The sequence below is a fragment of the Rhipicephalus sanguineus genome, chromosome 7, assembly GCF_013339695.2.
Source record: "Rhipicephalus sanguineus isolate Rsan-2018 chromosome 7, BIME_Rsan_1.4, whole genome shotgun sequence".
Taxonomy (NCBI): Eukaryota; Metazoa; Arthropoda; class Arachnida; order Ixodida; family Ixodidae; genus Rhipicephalus; species Rhipicephalus sanguineus.
In genome coordinates, this window is record NC_051182.1 from 25,606,050 (window position 1) to 25,613,109 (window position 7,060).

At 43.9% G+C, this 7,060-nt stretch overlaps 1 long non-coding RNA gene across 3 annotated transcripts; it reads right to left on the minus strand.

Moving 5' to 3' along the window:
* Nucleotides 1-482: 482 nt before the first annotated feature.
* Nucleotides 483-6,600, minus strand: LOC119399339 (uncharacterized). Of its 3 annotated transcripts, none has more exons than XR_007416716.1 (5): nt 6,472-6,600; nt 4,138-4,301; nt 2,487-2,603; nt 1,473-1,551; nt 504-644 (listed from the first exon to the last, which is right to left on the minus strand). It is a non-coding gene; the product is annotated as an uncharacterized LOC119399339 (long non-coding RNA). The 3 variants fall into 3 exon arrangements; XR_007416715.1 differs by having other exon boundaries at nt 1,473-1,561; XR_005184801.2 differs by lacking the exon at nt 1,473-1,551 and having other exon boundaries at nt 483-644; nt 6,472-6,599.
* Between the last annotated feature and the right edge of the window lie 460 nt (nt 6,601-7,060).

Sequence of the window (7,060 nt, forward strand, 5' to 3'; positions counted from 1 at the left end):
TACACGGTGGCGTGTAAAACCCCAGCAGCAACATTTTCTCGTGTTGTAGCAGACTGTATAATATGGAGTGCACTGTGAAACATGCATACCAACATTTTCTGACTTTCTAACCTCTAGGCCGTAATATATGACGTGCCCTGTGAAATGAGCACAACAACATTTTGCTGGTTTTCTAGGTTTTCAGTGCAAAATGAAGACTAACATTCCTTTTGCGCATAGGCAACTGTCTGCCCATACTACTGGAACGTAACTCATGCAGATTTGTCAACTTAGGGGTTTTGTAATGCACACAAAAGATATTCTCGATCTTCAATGCCCAGGCTATTTCATGGTGTGAAATTCATTCGACCTGATTAACACAGTTGCAGCGCTGCTGTTTTTCTACTATGCAGCCACGTATGGCACTCTGACTAAGCCTAAAAACTGCATGCTTGGATTGGGACACTGCTGTAATATGGGAAGTGTAACTATGCTGTGCAGGAAGACAATGCAGTGGAAATGGGCAATACTGCTATTTATTAAAGTTCTCCACACACCTGGATTCTGCATTTGGCATATGTACATTCCAGGCACAATAAATAACTTTATCATAATCTCTTTGTAACAGTTTGATCTATCTTGTACATTTTTAGGTGTTCAAAAATCTGCAAAAAAGAAAAGAGCGTAAGACAATACAATATACTGCTCTTCGTGGAGAGACTATATAACACTACCTACGATGTGACTTTTAGGCTATGGAGGTTTAAGTTGGAGTACTCAGGCTGTTAGCATATAATGAGCGGCCACAGCAGAATGCAGCATTGAAATAGTGGAGTGATTTCAGACATAGATCTTCTCACGGCACCTTTATATGAAAGAAGAAATCGGTTATAAAGAGACAGTTGTCTTAGTACATCAGTCCGTGCTTTACTTCTGTCATCAGCTTAAACATGTCTACTCTGAACAAGGCATCTCGAACGTTCCTTCTATTAGCCCTTACCTAGTAGTTGCACCAGACTCAGCGCCCTAGATTTATTAATTTCAGCCTCCCATGTACTTTTTGTCACCACTACAACACTTGCTATTGCTTCAAATCCACAGCTTCATCCAAAGTGACGATATGTTTCTTTTTTACACTTGATGCACTGCCCATTCATATATTCTATTTAGTTTCAGCAACAACATCATTACTAGTATTTATTTCATAGTTTATTCTGTTCTCTTCCGGCCCTTTCATGTTAATCTTTCATTTAATCTCAACCTCATCTATTATCCTGTCCTATATGGGTGAGTAGTGGCAAGCTTTCGTCCTGACAGATACTGGAAAGCCCCGACTATGAGTACCAGCGAAGTGTACTTCACGCGATTCTTAGCTTCTCAATTGTTTCCCTCTTATTGCTTGAGTTAATGGTAACTCCATGGCCAAGCAAATGAACTTATTTATCAGTTTTATTCTTTCACGACTTATGGTTAACTGATGTTCTGTTCCTTACCAGTTGAACATTAGGTTTTCTTCCAACTCCTTGTTAGGTCCACCCTAGTGCTTCACTTTTTTTGTTTCACCATCATCCTCTGAAGTTGTCTCGTGATTCAAAAAATAAAACGTTATCATCACAAAATTTCCAATCGCTAAATAATTTACTACAAATTTTTACTTAAAAGGCTCTCCAATTCCATTTCTCTGATGCCTCCTGTAAGCACACAATGAATACCATTGCATAGGTAGTCGCTCTATACTAGACACTTTTTCAAGGAGAACTTAGCTTGGGGCACAGTCAGAATAGATATTTGACATATGCTTCATCTGCAGTCTAGTTGCAAAACGATGACCCCCTATTTACATTGCATAGACCACAAAGCATTTTACCTCCTAAACAGGTAACGCAGCTGCTCTCAGGTCACTCCGCATCAACTACTGTCAACTTCTGATGCGTGTAATGAAATGGAAGTAGGTGAACTGACGCTAACAAGACTGTGTGAAATTAAATTTATCAGTAAGAGGTAAAAAACTAATGAAGCTAGGGAAGCTACCCAGATGACAAAGTAATCGATGCGCCCATCAGTAATCTGACAGTATAAAAGCCATAAGGAGAATGTCCGAGAACAAAATGGCACAGGCTTACTTAGTTTATCCCTCACGGTTTCTATGTTCCTCTAAGCCAGCATTTCCCTCGCTTTGACTGGACGCGTCTTCATAGCAACATTGACGAGCAAAATAGTTTTAGGCAAGGCTGCATTTGCAACATTGTGCATCCATACAGAACTCCTTGAAAATGCACAAGTGGCATCTCCAGCGGAAGCTACTCGGGCATAGAGCGAACCAAGCTGCCCAAAAATTGTGTTTAGATTGTTGGCTTTATTTTTGTACACTTATAAAGCTAGACTTTAGCCAGAAGTTTGAACATGTGAAGTTCATTTGCTGTAGTAGTAGTATGGACAACTGCTATGGTCCGTTGTATTCAATACTTCAACCTCAACAAAATGCAGTCAGGAATTGTGCTACTCACGTAAACATTCCATTCAGAATCCATGATTTTTTCGTCAAACTGAATATTTTTGGGTTCTCTTTCCTTGCTTTCTTTCTCAGCCTTGCTTCCATGGTCTGGGTTAATACCAAAAGTGCCCTGTGCAAAAGCAGGAAAAAACAATGCTAAATATTGCAGTAATGAAGCTGCTCATGAGCTTGTACCCAGATTTGTAGTAATTTCCAAAATATATTAAAAAGTTATGCAGGTCCTAAATGTTGAAATTCGGTGTCTCAAGGCTATTCATAAATGTTGTTTATACAGATATTTCTCCTTCTTAGAAATCACCCAATCTAACATAAATGTTAACCACTAATCTGCAGCAAAGTTTCACTGTACTGGTATTGATTTTATGCTGCAGCACTGACTTAGTGATTTAAGCATCTGCCTCACATGCGGATGGTGCGAGGTTCGATCCCCAGTGTGGCTGGGCGTCCGCCAGTGATGCAATGGGTACAAGCTTCCCTTGGCCTGCTGCTCGGCATATCTGCGGTATATTTGGGAACACTTGGAAAATAGGTCTTTTATGTCACATTGAGTTCAGAAACATATCATGAGCCATGGTCCTCTTTGGCCAAGGTTGCTTTTGCACCAATAAATTCTTCGTCATCCGCGGCAGCATTATACTCTTGCCACTTCGCTGACTAGTTACACGCACGCTCACTCGCACCATCTGCCAACTTGAATTTGAGGATGAAAAGACCTTCAGAAGAAGTGCTACAGGATGGTAGGACGTCACATTTGGACGTTAAACCTCCGACACCCCTCAATAAAGGCATAATCATTAATATTTAAAAAAAAGTCGTCTCTTTACTGCAACAGCCTATGAGATAGCATTCAGGGCACGTAGTACATATTTATACACTAATACAACCCTGAGAATCTGGATTATGCGACTATGTAAAGACCTCATTTTTGTTTCAGCCCACGCTGAGAATTAGCATCGAGGATGAACGAGAAAGTACCGAAGTTGGGTGCTTTAACTATGGAACACTGATTATATCTGGCAGCTTAAAAAAGGCACTCAGGGCAGAAAGTTGGCGTTCAATGGCAAATTAATGCGCCCTGAGATTGTTCTGTTACTAAAAATTGAGTTTTTGTAAGCTAGAAAAGACAAACGTTTAGTCGAAACGTCACTATTACCAGCCATCTCACAGGTGGACTGCAATAATTGTGAATGTGGATCACAGACGGTTGCCAGGCTTTTACTGCCACCTATTTCAAAACAAATGTCACGGGAACCATCCCCTCATATAAGTAATAAGTTTGAATCAAATCGGAGAGTTTAAATCAAATAGCAGGACAATGTTTTTGAACAATTCTCACAGTAAACACTATTTTGCGTTCAGACAAACGTCGTCAAAGTCAGAAAGAGACATAGGTGATTTTCACTGACAATGACCATGTGTCCTTAGAGCGGCGTTAAAGTTCCATCACCATAGGTACAGCAGGCTACTATTGGGAGGTGTTTTCAAGAGAAAATCTGTAGGATGCTTGCAGATACAACAGCAAGGACGAGACACCATCTTTGCAGATCTCTTGACACCACAATAAAGAAACTATGCTTATGTTAGCAGCTTTTTTTCTACAAAAAGGAGATGAAAATGCCCTCCAGAATGATTTAACTACACACCTTTGAACGAATTCCAAAGTAGACTACAATCTTTCAGCATAACAGACGTGAAAGGAAAAATAACTGGTGAATAACATGCAGAATACTGTAGTGACGTTCTCTAGCCGCTCCCAACACGTGGCGATCAACAAGAAGGTACTCCTCTGGGTTCCACAGGTCACCATCTAGGGTTAAGAGCACTGACAATGAAATGGCATTCTTAATAGTTCAAGTACTTCCAGTTTTCATTTCAGCATGTATTGCGCAACTAAATGTCAGAAAAAAAAATGAGACTAGTGCTAATGAATTGGGCGTACTGACACAGCTCCTGCATCATATGCTGATGCAACTGCAACAAAATGATGCTAAGTGGCTTCAAGTATGATTAGTTTTTATTTCAAGAATTTTCGTCACATTTTGGAACTTTGAAGAAACGCAACCTGTATTCCTCTGCTTAGTGTGCTAACAGAGGAGGTCACATTTTGCAATTATACAACCATCCAGTGCTGAAATACAAATGTATTTTGATAATCTAGGTTAAGTACAAAATAAATGAATTATTCAAGTCACAGCTTACAGTTGCAAGCATTTTATTTGCTCTGCATGACTTCAACAAACATCTCATCCAATCGACAAGCATCCAACAGTTAGGCATACGGGCATGCAGTTCGGAAAAATCGCCCTGCGAGCTGTCACATTAAAAAGCGTACATTGAAGGCGCAATACATGTAATGTGGTACCTGACGGTGCGAACATATATTTGGACACAGCGAATCGTGAATCCCGCGTAGGATGATATCAACAAGCTCATAATCAACATTGGTACCCGGTATGCACTTCTTCAAAGCGTCGTCAATTAAGGAGAGAAACGGCACGGTCTGCGCTTTCTAGTAATGGGTAGCCGACGCCTGTGCTCATGCATACATAACACACACTGCACTTCAGCAACGCGGGAGGTAGAGGTTCGTAGTCTGAGCCGCAAACGCGTGCGTCCCGCTGGCCTCTGTCTCGCAGGCGCTGCTCTCGCTCCACCAAGGCACGACATTCGCCCGTCGAAATCGCGTCCTTTCTGCAACGCATATTGCAGCAGTTTTTTTAGTCGGTGCTCTCGCAATTGAAGCAGTCGGCGGCAGAGAAATCCCGTTCGTGCACGTGGAAACTGCACTACTCCGATGAGCCGACGCACGCTAACACGAATCCAAAGGCAAAGAACGTAACTGCGTCAAGGGTGCCTCAAAAACGACGCTAATGTCGCAGTTAACAGAATATGTACTAAGCGAAAGATACCATTTGACCTCTCTTTCACGGCAGCCTCGGAAAGTCAACGCGAACCAAGACAGTTCAGTTCAGAACTCGAAGCCGTAGCGCAGCAAAACGCGCACACGTGGAAACTCAAACCTCCTTCAGCTGCTGCTCCAGAAAAAGCTATTAAACATAACTATACAGCATGAGGCAACAAATATTACAGCACTTCAACGAAGAAAAAAAAATGCTTCCGCAACTATCACCGTTTCATTCTGTTTTTCGTGATGGAAAGAGCGCGAACTCGACGAAACTGCAGCCTACCAAAAGTGCGCATATGTGGGAACTTCAAAACACCTTACATTGCTGGCACGCAACACGCCGTTCACAATAACTACATACCTGTTGAATGTAGCGAATATTGACGGCGTGCTGTGTGTGGCCACCTTATAACTGTAAAGGCTCTGTTATACTCCGACGTGCGTTCGCGTCAGCCCGCGGCTGCGGGAGTTGGCGACGTCAGGTTCGTCACGTTACGTTGACGCGAAAACAGAGCACACTTCCGCGACGCAGTACGCCGCCTTGACGCATGCGCATTTTAGTGCACTCGGCGTCCCTTCTTCACGAAGAGACGCAGACGGAGTGCAGTCTGGGTAACGTCGCCGGCGCGGAATGCAGCATGTCACATCTCGCGCCGGCTGCAGCCGGGGCGCGCTGACGGACGCCGGACGCGTCGGTAGCGCCGCGCTTCGGACTATAAAGTGTTGCGCGTTTGTTAGCGTAGCGTCGCTGTGCAGAGCGTGCGCGCGCGTCGACGTTACGCTGGAGTATATCAGCCCCTTAACTATCGAAGGTTCATATTCATGCTTTCTTGCACTGGCACATACAAGGAAAATAATCGCGCACTAAGTCGGCGCGTACCCATGCAAGGCGAAGTATACAGCAGTGCATGCGGTGCAAACACAAAGCAAGACGTCTATTCAAGAAAGTCATGAGAGCAAGTGCACAAAATCCAGCCAGTGAAGTCAAATGGCTTTCTGATACTTCGAGAGCACACACATCATTCGCATGCATCACTGCGCGATTAAGTTTTGAGAAAAGATTGCGACGTACCTGCAGCGGGAGTACAATACGTGGCCCAACGGATTCCAAACCAGCGCCGATAGCAGAGCCTTCGAAAATGGCGAGAATGGTGACGAATCGGGCGCCGAGCCGGCTGTTCCTTGCCGTATCTACGCCGCTCTGCGCATGCCCGGTTTCTCGCGAGTACCGTAACACAAGGTGCGTCGGCGCGCCAAGCAGTCGTCGCAGCGTCCACGCGCGTGCATGAGCGGCGGGGGACGAAAGGCGAGCGCATGACGCCGCTCCTCCTCTTTACTCTTTCCTTTCTTCTCTCCTAAAAGTCAATGCGCATGCGCGCGGCATGGTATACGGTGAGAATACCGTAGTTTACGTTTACGATGGCGACACCGCCTTTTTTACGCAATATTGGGCGTAAAAATAACGGTCTCTTTTTACAGTGTGCAGTCACAGCGAAAGCTGGAAGAGCAGCGTTTCTAGAGCCCATTGTAAGCTCTCTTGGGGCTACAATACAAGTACACTAGAAAGGTACCCACTACGCCATAAATCACAATTTTTGTGAAGTTGGGAAGCACCTACTAAGCCATTATTTGTCATTCTGGGGGAGACTCGAGGCCCCAGC